The sequence below is a fragment of the Numenius arquata genome, chromosome 4 (assembly GCF_964106895.1).
Source record: "Numenius arquata chromosome 4, bNumArq3.hap1.1, whole genome shotgun sequence".
In the NCBI taxonomy this organism is placed as follows: domain Eukaryota; kingdom Metazoa; phylum Chordata; class Aves; order Charadriiformes; family Scolopacidae; genus Numenius; species Numenius arquata.
In genome coordinates this window covers 32,433,211-32,459,456 of record NC_133579.1, presented here as the reverse complement: position 1 = coordinate 32,459,456, position 26,246 = coordinate 32,433,211, and positions in this window count along the sequence as shown.

Here is a 26,246-nt window from a genome sequence, read left to right as displayed (position 1 = left end):
CAGACATCTTACACGCTGCAAATGTTTATACAGTGCTAGGATAAAGCTGCTGTGACTCAGTCACTGAAGGCAAAATTCTGTTTTTCAGTAACCCGCTGTAACTGCACAGTAACTCTGGGCGTCATCAGAACGGTACTGGGGAGCTGGGAAGAGCTAACAAATAGCAGTATTTCTTAGTTGTCACTTCTGTGTTAAAAGAAAATGAGACTTCCTTTCCTTTTCCAGCAGGCGTGACTCTAGTAAATATTGTGTTAGTGAGCCCGCGTTACAGCATGCGAGTGGATTATGGTCCAGGTAGTTGACATTGCCGTGGCTTTCATTAGGGTGATGACTTCATTGCGAATGTTTACTTTCATTACCTAACTGTTAGTCAGCAAATGTTCGCCCTCTTGATCTGCTGAACCTGCTTTGCTATTTGAAGCCAATGAGCTCTGGTTTGTTTTTTTTTTTTTTTCTTTTCTTTTTTTTTGATGCGATGATTACTCAACATCGGTTATTCTTTTTTTTTTTTTTTTTTTTTTTTTATGTTGTTTACATCTTGGTTATCTGTGGAGGCCCGTCAGCGTTGTTACACACGTTGGGTTAGCAGTTTCTCCTTGCCTCCCTGAAACTGTGTTAACGGCAACAAGCCCTTATGCAAACGGACTCGGGGCATTAAGCCCCTGTTCTGAGATTAAATTAGCGCCCGGATGGACAATACCTGCATCTCCTCAGTTGCTGCCAAACTATTTGTTATTGCCTAATAAGTTGTAGCAGGTATTGTATAGCCGCAGCAGCGGCGGCACTGGGCTGCTGTGAGGCAGTTTGTTTGTGTACCGCTCCCGAGTTGTGAGCTGACATTGCAAATAGTGCCTGTTGCGGGGACGGCGGCTGTTTACAGGGTGACAAAGTCACGTGCGAATGAAGACGCTGGTCTAAACCATTTTAAGTCTTAAGTCGCAGAGGAACAGAGGGTTTTTACTCCGGATTCACGCCCGCCTACCTCCTGATGACTACTTAAAATCCATTTTTGCTGACCTGTCGTTAAAGCGATTGCTTATGGAGAAGAATTTAATTCGTATCAGCAGGGTATTGCCTAGCTTAACGCTTGTTCAATGACATCCATGTTTCCTTACGGGCTGTTACAGAAGCCAGGGGCCGGGCGTTGCTGTTGTACAGTCGTCGTAAACCCACTGTAACTTTGGCAGAGTGACTCTGAATTTACGGGGCCGTGGTGTGGGGATGAATTTAGCACACAGCACTTAGCTCCTAATTAAAGCTTATAGTATTACATCCGTAATCAGGGCACTCTTAGAATCTCTAAGAAATTACTTTTTTTTTTTTTTTTTTTCTTTGTCCATGCTTCTCCCTTTTCTTTCTTGCCATCTCACTGTGTGGCGTTGGGAGCTTGCTTCTCCATGTTGGGGCCGTCGTATTTACGTCCCAAAGGAAATGTTTTCCAGCCGTGTACTCCAAATTGCAAAGTAGAATGATTTTGTGGCTCCCCAAATCTTTAAGGCCAGTTTCTAAAAAGATCTAGCTTTTAATCTTCTTTTCCAAGTACAACAGAAACTACAAAGCATGTGTAATTACAATTTGTAGCTATTTTTAGACTCCTGACATGTTTCATTTACAGTGTAATGATAAAACAAATACTCAGCACAGAGGCTGGACAGACAATTTTCAAACCAGCAGCATCGGCGCCAGCTCCCCTGCGTGTGTTTCATACATCTATGCTTTGGTCTTTTTTTTTTTGTTTTGTTTTGTTTTGTTTTGTTTTGTTTTGTTCATTTTGGTTGGGAGTGTACTGAAACTGTATGTTTCTGTACATGGCTGGGGGGGGGCAAGGGGAGGAGGGTGCAGTGAAAACGAGAGCTCTATCGGGCAGGTCCTGTTGGGAGTGTTTGCTGAAAATCGGATCATATGTCAGTGAGTTTTAATGTATTGCACACGCACACACACACACACGCGCATGCTTTGCTTTTCCGGCAGGTAGAATAAAGGAAGAACGGTGAGTTGGCTTGTCACTGTTTTTACACTGCATGGAAATGCTCATGTTGGCTTATTACAGGGATAAAGCTGACTTAATAGTAATTTTTCCTTGTCTTTTTAAAAAAGATGGTGAGCAGTGAAGTGGCATTAGTTCTCAGTAAAGAGGGAGAGAGAGACTGGTGGAAATTGAGGTGCTTTAGTCACGATTGTAGCCTCGTTTTAAAATAATCACGTTTGCTTATTTAAAAATAGATTTGGGAAAGAAATTAGCCATGTTCTTTGTTTTTAAAGGGGTAACGTGTGCATTCACCATATGGTAGCATTTAACCCATATTGTATAAGCTGACAAGAAGTCACATTTATGCTTTGATTTATTTTAGTGTTTCAGAATGTTCTTTTTCTGAAATCTGGTACAATAAATGATGCATTTAGGATTGTGCAATGTAACTGTGTCTTTAGCTGTTTTGCCTCATTGTTACAATGATACCAGGTTCATGAGTAAGCAATTTTTTTTTAAATTTCATTTTTTTTTCCCCTTCTGAAATAATTTCCTTAAGAAATAGTCGGGCTCTGAATGTTGAAATGGTTTGCGGGAAGAGTTATGAACAATAGCCAGTGACACAGTGTGTTGTAAAAGGATCGCGGGGCGAGGTGTTTCGGTCTCTGCTGGCTGAAACTAGAGCTGCTCCTTTGATGGTTGAGGATGTGCTTGGAAAGACTTTCTCTTCCCCGCCCCCCCCCCCCCGCCCCCACTCCAGTCTTTGCACAGAGGTTGCTTAGTTGTCTATTTTAATGGATGCATTCTGGCTTGCCTTGTGGTAGACTGTGAGGCACCTGTACTGGTGAGCTGGTTACCAGTACTGGCAGCCACAAGTATGAAAAAAACATGAATCAGGCAGCTTAGGGATTGACTTAAACTCTGCAATTAGGGAAATAAGGTCTCTTATTTTCCCTTTGGATTTGGAGCCCCTGGGAGTTGTATTTCCAGGCTTGCTTTCCCCCGTGCCATCCTAGCTATGCATATCTTCAGGGTTTCAGGAGATGGGGCTCTCCTCGGAAGTCCCGAGGGGTGCAGTAAATAGGAGTTTGCCCTATACAGTGCATCGCGTGAGAACTTCCAAAAGTCGGTGGCGCTTCTCGGTGAGGTACCAGTTGCTCACCATCTGTCTCTTAAAGTCGGTTTCTTTTAACCTTGGAATACAAAAAATACTTCAACAAGGTTATTCACGTGTTTCTGTGAAGTGTCTATAAGTGTACCCAAAAACTGCTAAGCTTCTAATTTCGACGTGGTGTTTGAATACTAATGTATACCAATTAGGAATGGCTGATGTTGTAATTTATAGAAGTCGAAAGGAGCATTAAACACCACCCTTCCAACGCTAAATACAGCTTTTCCTTCTCTGTGTAGCTGTTTACGTGCAACCAAGGGTCTGTCTTCCAGATTGCTGTGCTAACACGTTGATACATCCTTGGATAAACTACCCATCTTGTGTATTATCACGTCAGCCCCTCTGCAACACCCTGTGTATAACTCTACCTTTAGCTGATTAACACAATACTTCCTTGGTACTGTTTTTAATGGCTCTGTGAATGCTTATTTTAAGACCATTTTAGAGAATTGTTTTCATCACTACTGAGAAAAGCTGTACGAAATCTATAAATACTTTCTTTAATTAATTTGCTCCGTTTGTCTCTTTTTTTTCTTTGCCCCCAGAAAAATTTTACCTCTGTAATGAATGCTGTGATCTTCAATGCATAATTTATATTGACATTAATAATGATAGTTGGAGAATGTTTTAACGCCAGTTTGAGAAAACATGGCAATTTATGTTGATAACTCTGGTCCCATTAAATTTGGACAGATTTTAGTAGAGGGAGCCGTGACTGTCAGTGGTATGATGAAATAACCCACTTGTTCTAGTTGTGGCGAGCATATTGGAGAGTTCATCTTATCATGAACGGTACATACCAGGTGTCAAGTGACATGCCAGACACACAGCTTTGCTTCTGAATGACTCTTTCCAATTAGAAAGTAATGGCTTTAACGGGATCAACTGAGTAATCGGAGTCTCTCAGTTCTCCAGTGCCAGGAGGTGTATATTTGCAAATGTTATTTATTTATCTGCTCCTTTAATGAGTTGCAAAATTGTTGGTAACCTTGGGTAAATTTAGAGGGGGGTGTGTGTGGAAATACTATGTGGAAATTGTGGGATTAATGGTTTAGCAGTCGGGATTAAAAATAGTCTCAGCAAATTACCCTGTTGATACTGAAGCCAGAATCTGTTAATGGGGTTACTAGCAGATTGGTTTATCAGTCATTTATTTTCTAGGTTGATTAGGGATTATAGGGTGCCAAGTATTTGTATCACAAAAGCACGCAGTGCAAAAGGCTAGAATTGCTAATATTTCACTTTGAAGTTTCATGCACTTGAAAGGAGGGTGTCTGGAGCTCAAAAGCGTCTTTTAGACTGTGGGCAGACTTTTCCCCCAGGTTTTGGTGTTCTGAAGTGGATGTCTGAGGAGCCTGGGTATTGTAAAGGGGTGGCTTGGCTCTTGTTAAAAGTCTGAAAAACAAAGTGAAAGCAGTAAGGTAGTCTGTGAAATTCATGCAGGCCGCTAAGCATGAAATTTTAAATGCCTGTTGCTGAATTGGCTGCTGTTATGTCTCCTACAGTTTCACTGCAGAACCTGGGGCATTTTTTAGTCACGATAATGTATATGATGTGCAGTCTATGCAATGGACTGATGACTTCTGTGTGTCCTGTCCTAACCTGCAAACAAATGGTCTTCGTGTCTACCCCTGCTTAACAAAGTCTTTCAGCTCCCACCTGTATATTGCAGGTCACTCCACCGTCTCTGAGCTAGGCATCAGACCTAGGCATCAACCAGGCATCCCCTCTGAGCCTTTGTAAGAAGATGAGAGGCACAATGGAGTCCTTTAGATATTGCTCCTATCTTCTGCTGTCTAGCTCGGGAGACGCTGTGGCTTTCATAGCCTTTTCTGCCTTGTCCTGGTGTGCAGCTGGAGATAACCTAATGACATTTATTGGCTTTTCAGTACTTGCCAAGTGATATAAAATGAAATGGCGGGTGAAGATTTCTGCAACTTTTTAGCTGGATTTGGACCACTGGAGAGGATTGGTGGAGAGACTTGTAAATGTTTTCGCTTCTTTGGCTCTGACAGAAAATAAGGGGGAGAACAAATTAAGAGAAATGCTGACCTGGTTTGAAAGAGGAATGGAAGGTAATAGCTGAAGAGGAATCCACTGGGGACTGGCTGGTCTGTCAGGCTGAGGAAAGGGAAGGAAATGTGGTCCTCGAGATACAAGAAATCAGGCTAATTCCTTACCCTTCTAAAGCGTAGGTCTTCTTCTCCCCTTGCAAAAAGCTTGTCCAAGCCTCCTGCAGGCTCTGGGGCTGGTGTCCAGGGGTTGAGGCTTGCAACACCACACTGAGGAGGAAGACGTGGCTCTTAACGTGGCTCTTCTGTGCCTGAGTTTTGTGCTCCCAGAGGATGGGATGTTGGAGGGACCACGTAATGGACGTGGTGAAGGATGAGCAGCCCAGGGCAGTGGCAGGATCAAGAAGTTTGTCTGAAGTTTGGTTTGAGTCCTCTCTCTTCCAGGTGTTTGTGCAGACCAGCACAGGTTACTCTGCAGCGTGTAGGGACCCTTCGGCTGTCCTGCTGGCCCAGTAGGGTCGGGAACACTGCCCTCTGAGTTGGTACTTCTCCTGTACAGGGAAAAAAAACCCATCTCTGTCCTCTGTTGTCCCCATGGAAGAGGACACACTCTCTCTTAAACTAAACTCTCTTCAACATATTTAAGAAAAAGGACAAGATGATCATAAGTGTGAGTCTGACAGCTAGGAAGATGCTAGACATGAAACAGATTTTTGTTGTTCTTACAAACCCGGTTTATTCTGCTTTGTTTAGTGTATTTTACACTTCGGAGAAGAGAACAGTATTTGAAGGGCTGAAGTCCCAGTGTCTCATTCTAATATGCAAAATGAAGTTTTCAATTTGAACTTTCTCGTTAATCTTTTAAAAAGAAAATATCTGTGTGGGTACAGGGGTACGTGAATGTGGAAAAAAAAAAACATGAAAAATAGTTTTGTGGAGGAGCAATAAAAATGTCCTTCACCTAGTCATCCCTGCTTTACTTTCATGCTCTTAGGGTCTGGTGGATTTCGAGTAGTGTAACTCAAGAGTTTTCCTGTGGAGTCTTACATCAGATCTGCAACGTTTATTGAAGACCAGATACACAGCATTAGCCTTTGTGTAATTCCACCCCCAAGGTTACGCCTTGCGTTCGGGATAGTAGAGCTGTGCCAAGATGAGCTGGTTGACCTGTAAAGAACTCTCGGCTGCTTCATGGCTGGCATCAGCGCTGGTCTCCGCAGAGGCAGTGAAGAGCTGGTGTGAGCAGCAGCTGTGGCAAAGGCTGGAGGAGAGGAAAATGCAGGCCATGAGGAGCTGAACGCAGCCTTAAAGGAAAGGAGAACGTAACAAGACCATACAGAAATAAAGGGGGAGAAAACGGGTGTTTGGAGGAGCCGTGGATGTCCAGGAAGAGTGTTGCAGGCGGAAAAACAGTTTCCCCTGTACCTAGGGACACTGGGTTTCTGTAGGTGGGTGTCTTTGTTTCGTCAGAAATCACCATGGCAGGAATCTGGCGCTATCTGTGTTAAGGTAGTAAAAGGATCATTGTCCCTTGGTGGCGCTTTTCTTCATGAGCGGTGAGGCTGAGGTGGCGGCTGGAGTCATCACGTCCCTGCACGGAGTTGCTGGATGTCACTGTCCAGGATGGGTTAACATGGTCCAACTGAGATCTTACTTGTTTTATTTCCCATGGCACCAGGCTGCTGGGTGGTCTCTGCCATCCCGCAGCAGCACGAGAAGGAGACAGGGAGTGTGCAGAGAAGTGTAGGAGCAGGATATGGAGATACCTGATGTTTGTTTGGTGCCTGGTGTGTGCGGTCCTGCTACAGCACCAAGGGTCCTGGGAAAAATTACAGTGTAAAGAATGGTGGGGGGGGTGGTTATGGAGAGGAGATGTTAACCAGAAGGAGAAGAGGAGGTTGGCCAAGCACATGTGTTTGCACGTGTGTGAAGTAACTGAGGGTTGTTTTTTTTTTGTGTAGCTACTTTAAGGGACTTAAGACTTGCTTCCCACTGCACAAATCACTGTTTATTGTAGACCCTTTTCCTGCCTCTTTTCCCCCAGATCTGTTTTGCTCTGCAGTCCCCGTTCCCCGGCTGCTGCCTGCCTCTGAACTTGAGCTGGTGTCAAAATTCAAAACCTGAAGGTGGCGGAGACTTGGGATGAGTGGGTGGATGTGGTGTGTTGAGCATGAGAGTTTTTGGAGGAGGAATATGAAGCGGAGCAGGTTTGCGTTCAGGATGAGAACGGGAGCGATGCGAGTGTTGCAAGGGGCCCGTGAGAAGGATGAGGCTGTGCTGAGAAACCAGGCTGTTGGCACAGGAGGGCTGGGAGGGTGGCAGCCACCTAAGGCTGATTAATTTTTAGTCCTGGCAGGGAACTTCCTTAAAAAAGGAGACAAAGAAATTGCTGTGAATGAATAGAATTTGTTAGGACTAGCTAGGTTTGTGAAAGATGCGTGTCAGCAAAACCAGCCATTAGAAAAAAAAAAAAAAGCAGCACTTGGGAAGTCTGTTGTTCATCCCCCGTCTTTTCTGTGCATACTCATGAATCTGTCCTGAAAGCACATTTTCTAGACGTGACTTTTACTGCTACGACCTTAACTCTGATTACTTTTACAAACAATGTGCTGGGTATAATGTTTCTGGTCTCTTAAGAAGAAGTAATAACATAATGTTTTAAGCATTATGGAGGGAGGAGATAAAATGAGAACACGTAGCAGTTCCTTTTTCCAAGCTTCTGTAGTTTTGATCAGTTCCTTTTGCTAACTGTGATCCTCTAAATGAAACCACAGTGTGATGATCAGGTGAAGGTGTGTGGCAACATGGCAGGCATCTGTTTTTATCTGACACAAAGTCAGCGGTTTAGGCTTACAGAAGATTATGATTTATCAGGACAATATAATTATAGCTGTTGTCATACGGTGGCACCCAGTAGCAATGATGATCTGTTGCTGTTGTTCCGCGATGTGTACAAACACATCGTAAGAATCAGTCCCGGGACTTGATTGCATCTTTTCTGTGTACATGTGGTTGTATGGATTCATTAATGGGTCATTAAAGTTCTTCAAAGCAAATCTGCTGTCAAATTAAATGCTAATAAATGTCTGTTAATTTTCACAGCCCTCTTCACAATAAGAAGTTACTAGAATTGAATTTAGCATGCATTTTATTAGAGTAGGGGGGAAGCCAACTTTGGCGTTTGATCCTCAGCTGGCGTTTGGACGTGTATCCACATTATAAGGCAAAAATTTGGCGACGGTTTTCCCTGTACTGAAGGCTGCCTGTGTGTTGATGTGGACGTGCTTTCTGCTCTCCTCCAAACCGGGGTGGTTTCTGTGCGGGGACCGGTCCTGCCCCAGGCTTGCAGGAAAACAGTACAGTGGGGCTCTGGTTCCGCATCGCTCCGTGGGTGCCTAGGAATGTGGTCAGTGCCAATGTTCCTCGGTCATCCCAGAAACTAGCCTGCCGGCTACCTGGAAAAATGAGGGTGGTTCATCTGTATGTTAGCTCTCTTTGTGTACCTTTTACAGAAGGGTAGAAGTCAGAAGATGACAGTGAAAAGTCACACCAGAGATGACAGCAGCCAAGGAGGGAAGAGTTTGGCATGCCATATAGCATGGGTGTGTTCATATGAGTACAGCCCTCACCCGTGGGGTAAAGTATTGCTTATGCAATTTTCCTTCACTGCAAAGACCCTCTGCTTTTGCAAACAGTAATAGCAACTTTTTGGTTTCGGTAGTTCAGCTTATTTGTAAGAGCTGCATGGCGTAGTAAATATGGACAGATACGAAGCTCACTTTCATGTATTTTCTGAGCAGTGCAGCTGGGAGTAAAGTGGTGCCATATCCCATGGTCATGTAAACGGCTTTGTAATTTCTTCTAGACACTGGTCAAAAAATTATACAAATTCTGTTGCTTTAGGACCTTCTATCAACTTGACCCCAGAGTTTAAGCTTTGCTCAGTTGCTCTGCATTTCATTTGTGTTTTTCCACTGATTTCAGTAATGTTAATTTAAAGTTACATCAGCATACGTGAGACTGGAGGTTAGTATTTGGTGTGCTAATTATGCACTGTGGCATAAAAAGCGTAGCAGGATGGCAGGGGCTTGAGCCAGCAGAAGGAGAGATGCTAATGGTGTATATCTTGTGCCTCTGAGTACTTAACTTCAACCCTGCGCTCCCCGAGTCATGTTTAGTCCTGGTTTAGGTAAGTACAACCTACACTGAGGTTACTCCTACCTTGAGGTCATGGCTCAGGCTTATTTATCTCTCTGTCTGGCTGCTTTTCTCTGTAACCCATACTGCCTTCCTTGTAGGTTGATGATGAATTCATGGTTTTTAGGTAGTCGTGTCTGCTCCTGTGCATGTACACACACATGCACATGCACTACTACAAAATAAAACCTTCAAAGCCCTCAGTGAGTAATCTCTCCTGACATCAGTGAGCACATCTTACTCATCTGAAGAGTCTCGCTGACTTCAGAGGCACTTTCTCGTGAGTAAAGAGTTTGCCAGTGTTAGCAATGGTTACCCAGCCTGGCCCCATAGGGTGGTGTTATGACTCAGTCATCCGAAGCTTGGCAGTGCCTGGGCGCACAAACGCACAAAAAAAGGTGTTGGTATTACCAGGCCAGGACTTGAAAAATGCGAAATTGTTGGTTTCACTTCTGTTATTGATGCTGGCCATCTGGTTAAAACCAGGCAAACAGAATGCCTGCAGCCTTGTAGGTACAAGTGCCTCCTTGGCCGCGCATGACGATGTAGAACAGTTTGCGTTGATGACAGTGCTGTGATGCGCTTCTGTCCCCTTGGTATCACCTCCTTGGCATCGCGGACAGAATTCTCCTTGACTCTTTGGCATTATTACGCGCTTACATGGAGAATTTCAGGGGCGCAGATCAGGCCAAATTGTTCCTCTGTGTATACAGGACGTACACCTGCACGCTCTGTGAATATAACTTGTTTAAAGTACAGGTCAGTTGTTAAGAGAAGACGGTACATGACTTTTTAGGTAATGGGAAAACAAAGGTAATATTGTTGAGATGACAACTTTAGAAACAGAGATTGTTTTCTGTAGTTCCTGAAATATGACAGAAGATGCCTAGCTAAGTATTGTTAAAAACCGTACTTGTTTGCTAGAATAGCAATAAGTGTATGATAATGTTAATGCCAAAGGTAAGAATGCAATTTAATATAGTGGCTTCAGAATCCTGTAGTCATTCAGTATTTCTGCTTCTCTTATCTTGGGTAAAGAGCAAAAAATTTCCTTTTCCTTTTTTTTTCCCCTTCCTCTACTTCCAGTTTTGCAGAAGTAGGTTGTTAGTAGTCCTCTATAGTTTTGAGATCATACATTAGCAAGCATATTATTATTAACCCTTGCAAGTTGATCTTTTTGTAGTGTAAGCATAGTATATGCCTATACATGTGGAAACAAAAGTCACAGATTTATTTTAAAGCTATAAAAGTGGATATGTGGTGTTGGCGAGAACCAGGGTGTACCCTAAGGCATCCTTACATTGCCAGTTGGGATTTGAGCTTTTATACAAGTAAATTTTATTGTCTAGGTTAAAAGCCAAATTCATTGAACCAAATTAATCTCTGGTTCATTTCCAGTGTTGGCAGAGTTTAACCAGGGACAAATGTAGCCTTTTGGTTAAACATTAAAGGGTGTTATTGATTTGATATTTTTAAACTAATATTAGAGTGAACTCAAATAGGTTTTGAAGTTTTTGCATGGGGTTGCCATGCTGCCAATAATAAAATGGATTTATGTTTATTTATTTATTCAATAAACATACTTGCCATGAGTACAAAGTTTGTAATTTAACACTCGTCCTTGGTCTGGAAAGCTGATCCGTGTAGGCAGATGCTAGTGGCCACTTGGAAACCTATTGAGCTGACTGCAAAGATTTGCTCATGTGGGTCAGTCTGTACAACTTGGGGTTTAGTTTTCAGAGGCAATTAACGATTCACTGTTGCCTAATTTTAGAGCTCAAATAATTGCTTTGCTCATTCAAGAGAAGAAACAGTGCTTCTCTTTGAAATGTTCCTAACTAGAGTGTAAAAACAGGTAATTTATGTTAAATGGCAGGAGAAAGTTTGTCGTTGGCATGAAACCCCTGTATTATTTATGTGTCAGCATACTCCATCCATTAGTTTATGGATTCAGAGTCTTCCTGGAAGTGTCACAAATCCACAGTGCCCCCGAGCGCTAGATTTAGCACTTGATGCTCAGATGTAGTTTTCAGATCTATAAAGTGTCTGGATCCTTACAACTCCCTGCTGGCTGTATTTTTCAAGAATTCAGGTGCTGCTTTTTCAAGTCAGCTGTAATTTGTGCTCAGTCAGAGGGCTTGCAGGGCAGCCTACACGATAGCCCAGGTTGCCCAGAGAAGTTGTGGATGCCCCAGCTCTGGAGGTGTTCAAGGCCAGGCTGGATGGGGCTTTGAGGAACCTGGTCCAGTGGGAGGGGTCCCTGCCAGTGGCGGGGGGGGTGTAGGAACTTGATGATCTTTAAGGTCCCTTCCAACCCAAACCATTCCATGATTCTACGATTGCAGTTACCCTGCTGCTGCTGCAGGTCAGGGGGCTCGGGTCCCGGCTGACACTTCCAGCTGGATACCTGTGGGATGGCAGAGTGCATCTGCTACGGGTGCAGGGTCGGGAGCTGAAGGAGCACCGGGAGTGTTTGTTCCTGTGGGTTTTTCTAAAAGCAATGAGGAGAAGGTGAAAGAAGGTTTAGGAAGGCTAAAATGCCATCTTGGGTAAATGAAACAATTTAATAAATGCAGTGGTGATGTAGCATAGGGGAGATCTCTGTGCGCTGTTGCTCCATGTGCACCGTTGTGACAGCAGGAGTAGTTGAGCTGGGAAGAGCATTGCCATTCCCCTCCCTGAGTTTTCGTGCTGTAACCCCTATACGGATGTCTTTTGGCCAAAAATCTCTCTCAGGCATCACTCTAGGAAGCATGTTTTGACACTGACTGCTTGCATATGCTCTTACAGGGAGTCACTGCAGGTGTCACTGCAAAGAAGACTCTTCTCTGGTATGTGGTTGGAAGACTCCAAGGCAAAGAAATCAGTGAGAATTACTGGTTCTTCTTAAAAAAGTAACTAACTCATCCTCCTGAAAAGAGCATAAATGTTAGGAAATGATGTATCAACATTGGGTTTATCTAGGGAGAGGCGATTTGTTTTACTATGACATGTTTGTTTTAGAAAGTTGCAGGTGAAGGAAATCATATCAGCAAGTTTAAAAAGTTTAGACTAGTCCAAAATGGTGTTTTAACATTTTCAAGAAGGTGCTCGGCTGCAGTGTCAGGTGTACCCATTTTACCCCAAATGTGCTACTTTTCAGAGTTCTACATGGTTCTACTTAGTTTTGTGGTCTCAGTAGAAATGTGCAGATATTATGCTAAGAAGCAAGACTGATGTATTCACTAGATCCTGTTGTCGGTATCTGGAAATGGATGGATGGATGTGGAATCTTCCCCGTGGTGTAAAAGGAGAAAAAAATTTCAGGCTTTGAAAGCAAAGTTCAAACTCCAAGGTCATCTTCAGAGAGCAAAAAAATACACCCTCTTGTCCAGCCAAAAGTAGAGGTGTGGGGTTTTTTTTTAGTTCTTTTTCTAAGCACAACAATGGATGCCCTTGGGCACGGAGATGGCACTTCCCCGTGACTCTTGGTGGAGAGGTGACCTTAACAGAGGTCGTGGGCCAGGCCGGTTCCCAGCCTGCTGAACCCCTTCTTACAGGAAAGGGTTACTGTGAAATGGCTGAGTTGATATTAAGAGAGGTGTTGTTTCTGTTTTGTTTTGTTTTAAATCCGTGTGCATTGTTTCTTTTGTGGTTGTGACACTGATACCTGTGAAGAACTGGGTCTGCTGAGAGGAATCGTTAACATGCTAGATGTCCTATGCAGCTTTGCAGGGGTGAGGAGGGAGGGATTTGGTTGGGATGTAGCAATTGGCAAGAACGCTAAAATGTGGTGAGGCCAAGTTGATGCAATCACCAGGGTGCAGTCAGATTCGGTCGCCCTGTTCTTCGTGACTCTTCTCGTGGTTACTGCCAGGTGAGGCATCCTATCCCGTAGCTGGCCTCTGCCTGTTTGAGCTAGGTCATACAGTACCTGATCTGACTGATGTAATCACCTGGAGAGGTCTTACAGCATGACAAAAAGAGTTTGCATACTTCTTCAGATTAACAAGATCTGTCTCTTAAAGCAGGGGATTAAGATGTAATTATTCTGTATTTATATAACAATCCCTTGTAGTAGTGTATGCTAGGAAGCTTATATAAACTTTTCCTTAGGATTGTTTCTTGTTACTTCATTTTTAAAAGCTATTAGGTGAATAAGAAGTTGCTTGTGTTTTTTTTTAATAACATTTGAAGATAAGATCAAGCTGATTTTTTTTCCCTTTGTGCGTGGGATGTAACCATTGCTGGGGTGCAAACTGAAATGAAAGCATCATTTGCTTTATGGTGACCCAACAACATGGAAGTCCTGCCTCTTGCTGGAATGCCTCATGCTGTGTGGGTCTCTTACCTGTCCTTTCAAGCCCAATGGCCCAGGCTTCTTGAGCAACCAAATTCCATGAAGACGACCACCTGTCCCTCGTGGCATGGTGTCTTGGTTTGTCACAGTGGAGGGCAGAGGAGAGAAAGATGGAGACCTCTCCCCCATGGAAGAGGTCTCATGGGAGTGTTAGTGGCCCCATGGGGACCTTTACGCCGCAGCTGCGGGGAGGGCAGGGATATGGCCGGGAGGTGGTGGCTCACCTCCACTGGAAGCATTGAGATGTTTTGTATGAGTTGGGGAGTGCTTTGAAGTCCTCTGGTGGAAAGACTGCCTCCTTGCCTCCTGTCTTCACTTTCAGGTGGGTAGGTTTTTCTACCTCCGCTTTACCAGAAGCGTAGGTTTAGCTGCTGTGCTTTACAAGAAGAAAATGTTTCCTGTGGCAAACAGAAATTGCATACAGAAGCTCCTGTTTGATTTCTCAATTCTGAGTCTCTCTGTTCTTTCAGAAGAAAATGTTTGATGTGCTTTTTTTTGTTACACTTGTTAAGTTTTAAAGGGAAAGATTCACGTTTTACTATTCAAGACCATGTAAAATGTTTAGCTGATCATCTTGGAGAGCAGAGGATACCTGAGGGAGTTGGGAGGTGGAAAGGAAGAGGAGCCAAAGATACCTGCCTAGTTAAAAGTAGTGCTGCAGTGAAGTTGAAGGACCCTTTAACATATTTATGCCAAAACTCAGATGGCAATTTCATTTCAACTGTTGATGGACACGATCATTGCCCCTGTTGCAGCATCTGACTAACTGTGTGAGGAAATACCTGAGTATCTACTGACGATGTCTTGGTGACCTCATGCCATGATGAACCTGATTGCTCCCGTTGGGGCCTCAATGCCTGCAGTTGCTTGTGCTCTCCTCCATCCACAGGTGGAGAGGAGCGACTGATGGGCTTCATCTCTGTGCTGGTGCCCATCTTCCATTACAACTGGTAGGACCTCCTCGCCCTGGATGGAAGTACATCTCTGGATGTCCAACGCAAGCATCTTAATCTTCAGTTAGAAGCATGGGCAGCCTTACCTACCTCAGGCTTGTAAAAAATCACTCGAGTTTCCTTCTTCTGTTTCTGTTTGTTCTTCAGCACTTGAAACCTGCCACTGTTTGAATTTTTGAGCGTGAAATTTTAGTTGCTAAATAAAACTTCAGTTATTCATATAAATTATATGAGAGAGGCGGTAACAGCTTCATGTTTTTTACTGTTCTGGTTATGCCTGCTAGGAAACTTGAAGGAAATATATGGAGCTGTCAAGGATGTAAAAGCAAGAGAGTCTTGTTCTTGAAGAGAAGAGACTTGGATGGCTGATGAAATCGCAGCCCTTGGGTGCTGCGGAGAAGTAAATTGAAGTCATTATGACATGATGGCAGGGAGCGCCCGATCTGCCAAACTGTCAGCGTTTGATGGACGCGGTATCTACTGACATGATGTTGCACGAGCGCCAGCCAGTTTCTCTTCCTGTCAGCGCAGTGTTGATACTGCCAAGTGCCTGTTATTCCCTCGAACTACTGCACGTGTGAAAAAAAAGCCGCTGATCAATACTATAAATGGGCAGTTTACGTTTGGTGATTATCAACCGCGCATTGATCTGTCTTTTGGTTATGGGCGTGTTACCTTAGGAAAGCGGTGATTGAGAGGGTTGAGGTATTGGTAACAGATAATTTTTGTAAATTAAAATGTAAACGTTCACAACACTAATAACTTGCAAGATATAAATAGTTTCCTGACAGCTTTCCAGCATCAGTTTCATTTGGGAGCTGACTCACTAACACCCTAAAATTGAGGAGAAGAAAAATCAATGCAAGTATCAGGAAGTGACTTTTTTTTTCTTTTTTTAATGTTTGGTGTGCTTTGTTTGTTTGTTTGTTTGTTTAGCACAGCACAAAGTGAGCATCTCAAGGAAGTGATTTTGCCACCCTGCTATGACTAAATGTCTCCAAAATGAGTCTGGAAGCAGGTTGTGAAAGTGGAGGTGTAGCAGAAACAAAGGCAAAAGTTGAAAGAGCAAACGCCGACGTTATGCAAGATAGCAGATGAGAAATGATTCAATAATGGTTACAAGCATTCATACAAGGGCGGGGGGGGGAACTCCCAGATTCCCACGTAGCAATATTGATTCTACGTTTGAAAAATGAAGTGCAGCTTATTGCATCCAAGTTGTAGAGAATGCTGTCTGCAGATCCAGGGAGAGGTACGATGGGGAGGTTTTTGCTGTGTGCTTAGACAACAAAGTAATATGGGAAGGATTAAAGGACTTCTTGGGTGAAGGCATCCTCTATTTAGTGCTTGTTGAGAAAGCACTGGCATTTCGTAGTGTTGGCTGAATATATTTTGGAGGGTTAAGGATGTTTCTGCCACTGTATGAGTGATTGTTAAAAAGGAGATCAAAGCTCCAGTCTTCTGTTGGCATCCTCTCCTACAATTCTTTAAAAGGGAGTGTGCTTTTTGTTTTACTGTGTCATAATTTCTAGCGTTTTGGGTTTTTTTTTTTTGTGTGTGTATGATAGTTTATCACCTCTAGAACAATGCGCAAATGAGTTATTCAGACAAAAACTGTAAAATCTGGATGACCTAATTATAGATTTCTAAATTTGCACTCCTGTGTCCTGGTATTAAGTATTCCCTTACTCAGAAGAGCTGAGTACTTAGAAATCCCATTGCAGTCAACGGGAACTGCAGTAATAAGCACTTTGAAAAGCAAGCTGTCCTTGTTAAGCACTTAAACATGATGGTTTATAGAGATACCTGAGACTTGAAAAGTGTTTGCCTAAATTAGTAACCTAGTTAATATCTCCAGAGCCGATTAGCTGTTTGAAAAATATTTGCGCGTTGTTTAGGAAGTTTTAGGTTTAATTTTAAGTAATTTTAAATATTTTGGGGTTTTTGCTTAGAGAAGATGAGTAGAATATGATTAAGTGTTTTAAGTACTGCCTTTTTGGAAGAAATTTTGAAGTTTCACACAAATCTCTGATTTCACTTTCTGTTAAATCTACTGTGATGGGATTGTACTCACTTAATAGGTATGGGTAGCTTTGAAAATACGAGTAGCCGCACTGGGCTTAATCAGATGATTTGTGTGTGTGAAGTTACTCAGTTGCGTAAGTGTTTGCAGAATTGGGGCTTGTGTAAAGTTTCAGTTAATGACTTAAGTTTCTTTTTGCTCCGTTCTTAATAACTTGGTTTTGGTGTTTTTGTTTGTTTGTTTGTTTTTTAAGATGTCTGAAAAGCCTGTATTTACAGCACAGTCCACCCTCTGCATTTGGTTTCAGAAAAGAAAATCGTTTTAGGTCAACTTTTGTTCCTGCAGAAAGGAAAAAGTAACGTGGAAATAGAACGGATTTTGGCTTTTTGCGTGTTTCGTCGATGATACAATGGATTCATTCATAAACCTTTAATAAGATGTATTTTGATATTTTTTCCCCTCATTGTAAAACGTAGGTGCAAGTTTTCCTGGAGAATAACAACACAAAAGCCTTAATTTGAAGTTACAATTATGAAATGCTGACTTTACCATTTGGAGCAGTTTAATGGTTTTATGTAGAACGAGGAGACGGATGAGGCTTTCTCTAATGCAGGCCACTTTAGGACACTATAAATTATGTGATTCAGATATTTTTATTCATGCAGACTACACTTTTTAGGAAAGTGCATTTAAAACTGGTAGTTTATGAATATATCCTGTAGTAGTCTTGTACAGTATGGACAAGCTGCGAGGCTCAGAACATCATAGATTTCCTCAGACAATATGAAATACTTCTTATTAAATTTTAAACTGGATTCACTATGTGTCCTTTTAAATAGCTGTTCTGCGCAATACCTGTAAGTTTAATGCTTTCAGACGTTCTCTGGCTTGCTCTGCAGACAAAATAGGGCATTTTCAAAGTAGCAGTTAAAGCATACTGAACCCCCATGCACGAAAGGGTAGACCAAAAAGTACTTCCTTCAAAAACTCACTCTGTTACCCCCCTCTCTCTTTTTTCTTTTTTTTTTTTTTTTTCCGTTCCTTCCTTCTCTGTGCAAGAGATTTTTTTTCTTTTTGGGTATGCATTCTTGAGTACTTATGACTAAATTATCTGATTAACCCTTCTAAAAAAAAAGCAAATGGAAAGACTTGCAAAAAGCACAGCTGAAGTTTTCAAAGGTACCTTCAAAATAACATGCTGAAGTCTCTTTGCCTACTTCAAAAATTTCAGTTTACGCCTTTTGTCTTTGTCTATATTGTGCGTCTGCGCACATGCAAGTATATAAAATTTACTGTGTTGTAAAACTGGCTTAATACCTCTTTCCAGTTAAATGCAGGCATTGAGGAAAGGTTGCTTTAGGCTTGGGTTATTTTAGCAATATTCTACATTGAAGTTATATTCAAAAGCAGTATTGCCTGTAACAGTTTGTGGAGTCGGAGTGATGCTTGAGTGAAAAGAGATGTCTTTGTGTGGCTGGGTGCAAGAATGACCTGACCACTTAAAGACGTTTCATCTATGGACCTCTCTATACCAAGATATTATCAGAGTAAAACATGACAGCTCAGGCTAACTAATGGAGAGGTTCTGGCATATGGCACGAGGGCTACTCAAGGAGACACCTTTCAAACAAGGGTGCTGTTGTTGCCTACTTCTGAATTACTTTGTGCCTTCTGAAGTTGGGGCATTGGTCTCATCTATGGCTGTTCTTACAATGAAGTGATGGAGCTGGTTTTAGGAAAAGTATTTTCTTCCCCCTATGAATCACTGCTATAGTAGCTCAGATTTTAAGGGAATGTTCTTGTGATTGTGCATGCTGTGTTATCTTGGTACCAAATGTGAACAGAGTTCATCATAAATGGCTTTTTTATTCCAATAAAATTGATTTTTTTAAAAAATAGTGCAGGAGTTAAGCTCTAGGTTAGCCAAAGTAAAGCCACAGAGCGCTTGCAATGTCACCAAAAATACACTAGCTTGTATGGCAATGACTTGCGCTTGATTATCTTCAGAATTTTTTTGTACGAGAGACTCCAGTTCATATTAGAAACTAACACTCTAGTATTAGGAAAGCAACACACTACTTTGCTCTGCAATTTACATCTCGTGCTTCCTTGAAGAATAGCTTTATTAAACCAGCCATTGCTTGCAGATCTTCTCCAGCAAGACCAAATGGGAGGCTTTTTTTTAAAATATGTGGGGTTTGATTTTTTTTTTTTTTCTCTCAATGATGAAACAAGCAGAAGCAGACAGATTCGCTGCATGTTGCTTCTCCGTTCATGGAAAAGACGAATTCGGAACTATCAAGCCAGTTTCCTGTTTAAATTGCTGGATTTTTTGTTGCCCAGAACTGGAATTCAGATGAAGCAAAACCCAACTATTTCTCTCTGACCTTGACACGTGTTTGCTTTTCTTGGCCAGCTGAAAAAATGCTAGAACAAACTTCATGGCAAGGCACTAAGAGAATAATTAAAACCTTGAATGTAGTTTTTCAGTGTTGGTTGCTTTTCTTTAGAGAAGTGAATCAAATAATCATAAATAAAAATAATTGTATCACTCCCAGGAAATCTTCCTGTGGGCGCTAGAATTGATGGGTGAAGAACTGTGATTTAGTGCGTGTTTGATGATTGATATTTGATCATTGTAGAGACACTCCCTGGAAAGATTTTATTGTGCTGAATGAATGAGACCAACTTTTGGCTTCAGCCTTTGTTCTGTAAGGTACTTTAAATGAGGAGTGCCTTCAGTGCTCGGCAGCTGCATTTCTTCCTTTAGGGCTTTCAGTAGTAGAGAACGAGAACAATAACGTGGAGATAACTTAATTATAAAATGCATAGATGTTGTTTCACTTATTTGCTCAATAGGCCAGAGACATGGGAATATGAACCAGTGAAGCAATAAGCATTCTTCTAATAAAGAAGCGTTTACAAATGAAATAGCTTTTAAATTCTTTTTCTGCACTGTGCTGAAGATCCGTTGTGGTTTTATGCCTTGGAGTTTAGTATGTTTATATCAAAGGGCTATCGGAGTAGTTTAAATATTTTTGGGTTGCAAATCCCGTATGAGGAAATGTAAGGTGATACATGCTGTTTGTTCAGTTGCGCTTTCCAGTTCTTTAGTATCTACGGAAACGCAGTTTGCCCCAGCTTTGTGGAAAATACGAGTCTCATAATTATCAGTATGAAATGTCAGTCTTTTCTTCAAGCCCCCCCACCGCTGTGCAGTTTAAGCTAAGCCGGACTCGAACTGCCTGGTTTTTTTGCAGTACAAGTGGTTAGAAGGTGGCATCTCGGAGCCCAGCAGCAGCTCGGCACCGGCTCAGCTCCCCGCCGTCGTGAGCTGCTGCCCTGGCAGCACAGGGTACCCGCTACTGCAAGCAGATCCCCGAGCTTGCACGCGGCGTTTTCATTTACGATGTTAATGTAGATGGCAAACGTTATTAGCGTAGGGCGATTACAGCCTACGTCTCTAACTTTCTGAAGTCTGTGCGGTTTGTTTTATTTTGGGTTGCAGGTAGCATTATCAACTCTGAAAAAGCTGTAAAGAAAGGTTAATAGAAGTTACTGAAAACAATTTGAGATATAAATGGGAAAGCCTTTAAGATTATTCCTCTTTCTCTTATTCAGACACTTACATATATTTCATGGTTTCTCAACTACTTTTTTGAGGGCTGATAAAGATTCTGGGTTAGGAGAAATACTTTAAAATCATTGTTGGGATGAGCGTTGATAATAGATGAATCTGACTCTTTTTAGTGATCTAAAGTTGTTATTCGGTTAAATTAGACCTTGCTGCACTGATACACATCTGGTCATTACTTTGTTTTGGCAGGATTTCCCTAACAGTTTGCCTTCATTAAGAGCTACCAAGTGACTCTTAGAAAATAATTAAAATTTCATTTGATGGTATTTGTAATACAGTGGCTGTATTGTTGCTGGAAAGTGAAATCAAATGCTTGTTAGCCACAAAATCTCTACAGATGAGTTTCACTGTTTCAAACAGAAACTATTGGTCGTACAGTGAAAGCTGGGAAGGCTGGGGTGTGAGTGTGCAAATACACTGATAATGTCCTCTCTTTGTAGTAGCGTACCGTTCACTCAAGAAATTGAATGGTGTTTGGGTACAGAAGCCCTTTAAAGCTTAGAACATGCTATTCCTTTACAAAATGTTATTCCTTTACAAAATGTTATTCCTTAATCGTAGGGATTTTGTTTTCTTAATTACATACGTGTTTTCCTTGATTACTGTTCCTTTTCTTTGGGTGCAAGACACTTGGCTTGAGTTGTTCGCTCGACTCCGTTGGATGGAGGCAGGACGAGGGTGTCTCTGAAGCTCCTTCTAGGCAGCCGCGGTGGTGCCTGGTTTGCAGTAAGGAAGGTGTCCGTGTTCCTGACAGCCTGCGTGGTGGGACATTGTGACACAGAAACAGAGCAGGTAGCAGAGTGGGAGGAGATGTGTGTGTTTTTAGAGCTTTTTTTTAATTTTTTTTTTTATTTTTACATCCCAGGAAACCAGCACTATTTGCCTTCCCAGCCTGAAAGTTGCGTTGTCAGCTTTTCTGGAGACCGTTGACCTCTTGCATATGTTCGTAAGAAGGCAGGGAAGGGAGGCAGCTTTACCTTGGCGAGGTATGTTCCCACCATTCTGCCGGAGATGCTGGCTGTGCACAGTGAGGCCTGTGGCGCCGGCGGTTTTGCAACTTGCTGTGAAAGATAAGGCTTGGCCTGAAATTCTCCAGTCACACAAAAGTGACTCCCCACCCTTCAACTGGAGGTGGCTGGGCTGTAAGATCTGAATGCAGGGAGGCCTTCAGCCCTTTCTTGTGCAGCAGCAGATGGCTTGAGATTTGTTATTAATCGTCACAAGGAACATAAGAGGGTCTCAACTGGGTCATGCTGAAGGTTTGTGTGCTCCACTGTCCTCCCTCTGATCGCGCTTGGGTTGGCAGGGGCTTGGGGCAGGAGCGTGAGAAGTGGGACAAGCCTTTGGTGGTTAACTTCTCTTGGGGTGCTCTCCCAGTTTGACCAGTTTTCATGTCAGAGACTTCCCAAGCTATAGGTCATGTCTGTGTCTTTTTGGTTTCTTAGCCCTGGATGGGCTTTTCTTTCATGAGTTTGTCCATTTCCAAAGTCTGAACCTCATTTGAATCAGCCCAGTGGTGGTGAAGCGCTAAGCAAATTGAGAACTTTCTCATAATTTTGGGTGCTTTGGTTTCTAGCTGGTCTGCACCTCGTAGGCTCAAGCAGGGTTTAAAAAGAAGTCTGGTGCAAAAGTAAATAGTTCCAAATGTATAAGGAAGATAAACAGCAGACTTGCACTTGAAAATGGAAGGGCTGGTATCTCCCTTCTTGTGTGGGTGTAAGTGTGAAGTGACTGCTCAAGTCAGTGCAGTAAGTCAGGATGGACACCCATCTGATTCAGGTTAGAATTTGATTCACAGTTTGTAACCAAAAAAGCCTTCAGCGTGCCTAAACCTCCTGTGAGCTGGCCATCTCTCCGCTAGCCCTGAGATGAGGGATCCTTGTGGAATGGAAGAGCTAGATAAAACTGCTGTAACGACGTTCCCAAAGAGCAGTTGCCTCATGCAAGAGGTACCGTGTTGCTCCACAGCGAGGCCCCGTGGTGGCCAAACACTGCTTCAGATGGCTGGACCAGCCTCGGTTGGTCTGGTCATCTAGAAGGCAGCATGAGGAGGCACCTAGGTAGCAGCGTGAGACCACCCTTTGTACCTTTGGTTTGAAGTCTGCAGTGTATGGAGGAATGTCGTCTTCACAAGTTTGAAGATGTGATATGGTAGAGAATAAGGTGGTGAAATGGATGTTAATCCAGACTTTTGTTTTCCAGGATTATTGGTGGGTCTCAAAGGGTTGGCCTGTTGACTTCTTTTTTACAGGATACCTAATAATTTGGGTCAAAAAAAACCAATCCTTTCCTCTTGCTAGTTTTGGTGTTAGCAGATGCTGCAGCTGCCTTTAGCAGTATCCAAGACAAACCAGTTTTGCAAATGAGAGACCCAGTGAGACACACTGGGGCTTGTCTGCTCCCTCAGAGCTGTCTTCTCTTACAGTAGTATAATCACCATCTATTGTGCTTATATTCAGGGTTATAGCTTACTAGAAACATTCTGGCAGAGCATCAAGGTATTTTTAGTACCATTCAAGGTTTTGCAGTGTTTGTACCACGTTTGCACCACAAGGCACCTGGCAGATCTAACAAAGGACTTGTGTCCTGCAAGAGAAGTAGCCGAGGCCAAGGAGGATATGGCACTGGATGTCTGTCAGCGGGTGCCTTGATTTTTTCATGGTTATACAGGCTCATCAAATGAAGATGGTTTTAAACACTGTATTTTATCTTTAGTGTTCTTAATTTTAAGTCTAGTCAAAAGCATTAAGAAAAACACTTATGAACCTAGATCTTAAATGTTATATACCTAGATCAAATATTATTTTTTTCCAAACCGAATAAAATAGTTTGTTTTCTTTTGCCTAATTTTTGTTATTACATGTAAATCCCATGGAGTAAGTGGAGGTTTTGCATGCTCTGTGCATCTGACCATCTGCTGAATGAGTATTGTGGAGGCATTATAAGGAAAAAAAGAAGACCCAGGGAACTATAGGCCAGTCAGTCTCACCTCTGTGCCTGTCAAGATCATGGAGCAGATCCTCCTGGAATCTCTGCTAAGGCACATGGAAAATAAGGATCATCATCATTTTTATTGCGCTTTCTGTGCAACTTTTGACCATTGCTAGTTTTGGATAGTGTTTTTAAGTAACACCTTGACTTTATTTGTTAATTGAATTAATCACACGTGGGAAGTTCAGGAGGTACTTGAAAGTCTGTTGGTAGAGAAACGCGATAGAATGAGGAAGGAATTTCAGCGTTTAGTAGTAAAGAAGTATTTTAAGAGTTGTGATGTTGAAAGGAGTTGTCTTACTTGGTTACAAGCGTAATACATGGGTTTTATGAAAAAGTTGCCTTATGTTTAGAAAATATATTATAATTTAATATTATTAATATCAATTATTAATAAAATATATTATTAATTATTTATTAATTATTTATTAATTATTAATTAATTATTAATATTATTAATTATTAATAAAATATATTATAATTATAAATAAGGTGCTATACTTGTGACCCCATACACAGTAGTAATAATGCTATGTATGTTTTTCCTTCAAGAATGTGTTTTTTACAGTTAGTCAAGTTGTGAGGCTGGGATTCTTCTTTTTTTTTTTTCTTCCCTGTATGGCAAGTTTTTTCTTGTGAGGAAACTTTCTCTTCAGATTATAAGCAGTGTCTTTGATAAATGTACCCATTACCTAAGGAAGTAAATACGGGTGTGCTTATCTAAACCTGTTTGAAAAGAAAGAAAAAATCCAAAATCATCTAAAGTATTAGCAAACATTGTAGTTGACTGTTGTAAACCTGCCAAAATTAGATTACACCTGCCTAAAAATGTGCTTTTAGTCAGGCATTTTTCATTAGTTTTGCTTGATATTTCTATTGAAATAAAAACCTCCTCAGTGTAGATTACTTCTTTTTATTTGTATGCTCTCTGTTTAGCACTGCAAGTGGAGTAGCTGTGGAGTACTAAAGATAATATATAGTTATAAATGGTTTGTTTTGATAGTAAGAAGTGTCAAGTAACTATAGTGTGAGCAGTCGTTTATACACAGAGCAAGTATAATACTGTTACACCATGACTATGTAGCACTCTCTATGGTGTAAAAATATATTAAATAGGGAGTAGGTGAGTAATAAATGGGTGAAATGTGGAAAAGTGACTGATAAAAAAGATGCGTAATGAAAAATAGGAGAATGGTCTTTATGTGTGTGGCTAAGACAAACGGTGTTTGTGTGTTAGGAATAGCATCACAAAACATCCCATAATGAACCAGTCACGCCATAATCCATGCTTATTTGTTGTGTAACAGGTTTCAGGACTTAACAGTGTGGCTCAAATTCTGCTCTCAGGAGTTAGAGTCACAGTTATGTTGTGCTTCTCTGGTGGAAATTCTACTCGTTTCAGCATCTCCCAGAAGAGTAAAGGAGTATATTTGTATTGGCAGAATGGTAAAATGTGTGATGCGAAGCAGCGTGCACATGCTGGAGGAAAGTGAGTTTGGAAAGCTTTTAAATCAGACTATAGTCCCAGGTGTAGAAAAAGAGTAACGCCTGAAAGAAGAATGCTTCACTTAAGTGAGACTCACCAATAAGGATCTTATACTTTAATTTGATGTTCTGCATAGCCCACTCTTTTCCAGTTGCTTGTGAACTGAAGAAATGGAGAGAGGTGTGTTTCCTTTGTGAACTGAAGAAATGGAGAGAGGTGTGTTTCCTTTGGTGGTATGTGGCACTTGAAACTTATTTGTCGTTACGCTTCTTGCTTCTTGTTGTTGTTAATATCCTGCAAATGGGTAAAATTGGCTGGAAACCTATGTTTCAGAATGGCAAAGACATGAGAGGTTAGTGACGTGATTTGTTAGTGTCTTTACTATCTGATGGTCCCTTTGGTTCAGTAAGAGATGAACTCTGGGTAGGCAGAAGAGGGGATTAGTTTACTTTTGGGGCTCACGGGAAAGAATCTCTGTCTCTCAGTTTCTGGCTGTGCCTCTGATGAAAAGAAGGACTTTGACGCTTTGAAAAGGTGAAGCTTGGCTTTATAATGATAATTCACTCTTAGAAATTATTTGAAGTCGGAACATTTGGCACTGTATAAAAGTATATAAAAGAGTGTATATAAAAGATCTTAAGTCCCTGCCTTGAGGAATATAAATACCAATTAGAACATAGCAATATGCACTACACTTATTATGCATTAGGGGAAAAAAACCCGAAAACAACAAAACCAAGTGATGGGTTTTATTTTGGAAAATAATTTTCAGTCATTTATGAAAAATATACTTTTAAGAATGAATTAAAAAAAAGAAAAACTAATTGGAAATACAGTTTCGAAAGACAAGGTCGTAAGTGGGAAACAATACAAAAGATGCATTAGGGAGAGTGAGTCACTGCCCACACAAAAGAAAGTAGGGTGGAACTGTGGAGGTCCTTGAAGGAGAAGAATGGCACTTGAACCTAACACGCAAGGCATTTGCCCTGGGTGTTGGCATCCTTTGATTTTTGGGAGAGCGCTGTGCTGTTAGCAGCAGAGTCACTTGAATAGACCAGAGGGGAGCAAGTTGTGAGCTTGGTGGCCGAAGGTGACTCTGTAGTAACTGAAGATGGAAAAGCCTGAAGAATGGGTGTCTTCTGAGGAAGAGGACGGAAGGGGCAAGGAGGAGGCACTTAACCTCGTGCTGAAATGTCCTGGCAAACAGGGAGCCAGTGAGCAGGGACCGAAGCTGTGCAAGCAAGGGAGAGCCCAAATGGAAGAATTAGTCACGAAGAGCCCAAACAGGTTTGAGAGAGAGGAGGAGGTGGTAAAGGTGCTTCTGGAAGAAGCAGAAGTGTTGGGAAGAACTGAGAAAGCAGAGGCTGAAGAGTGAGCAGACGGAAAGGGAGGAGTGGGGAAAAGAAGTGGCCTTTAAGCTGCATCTGCGGGATGGCGACGGCCGGGGAGAGGGACCGAGCGCCTGGCA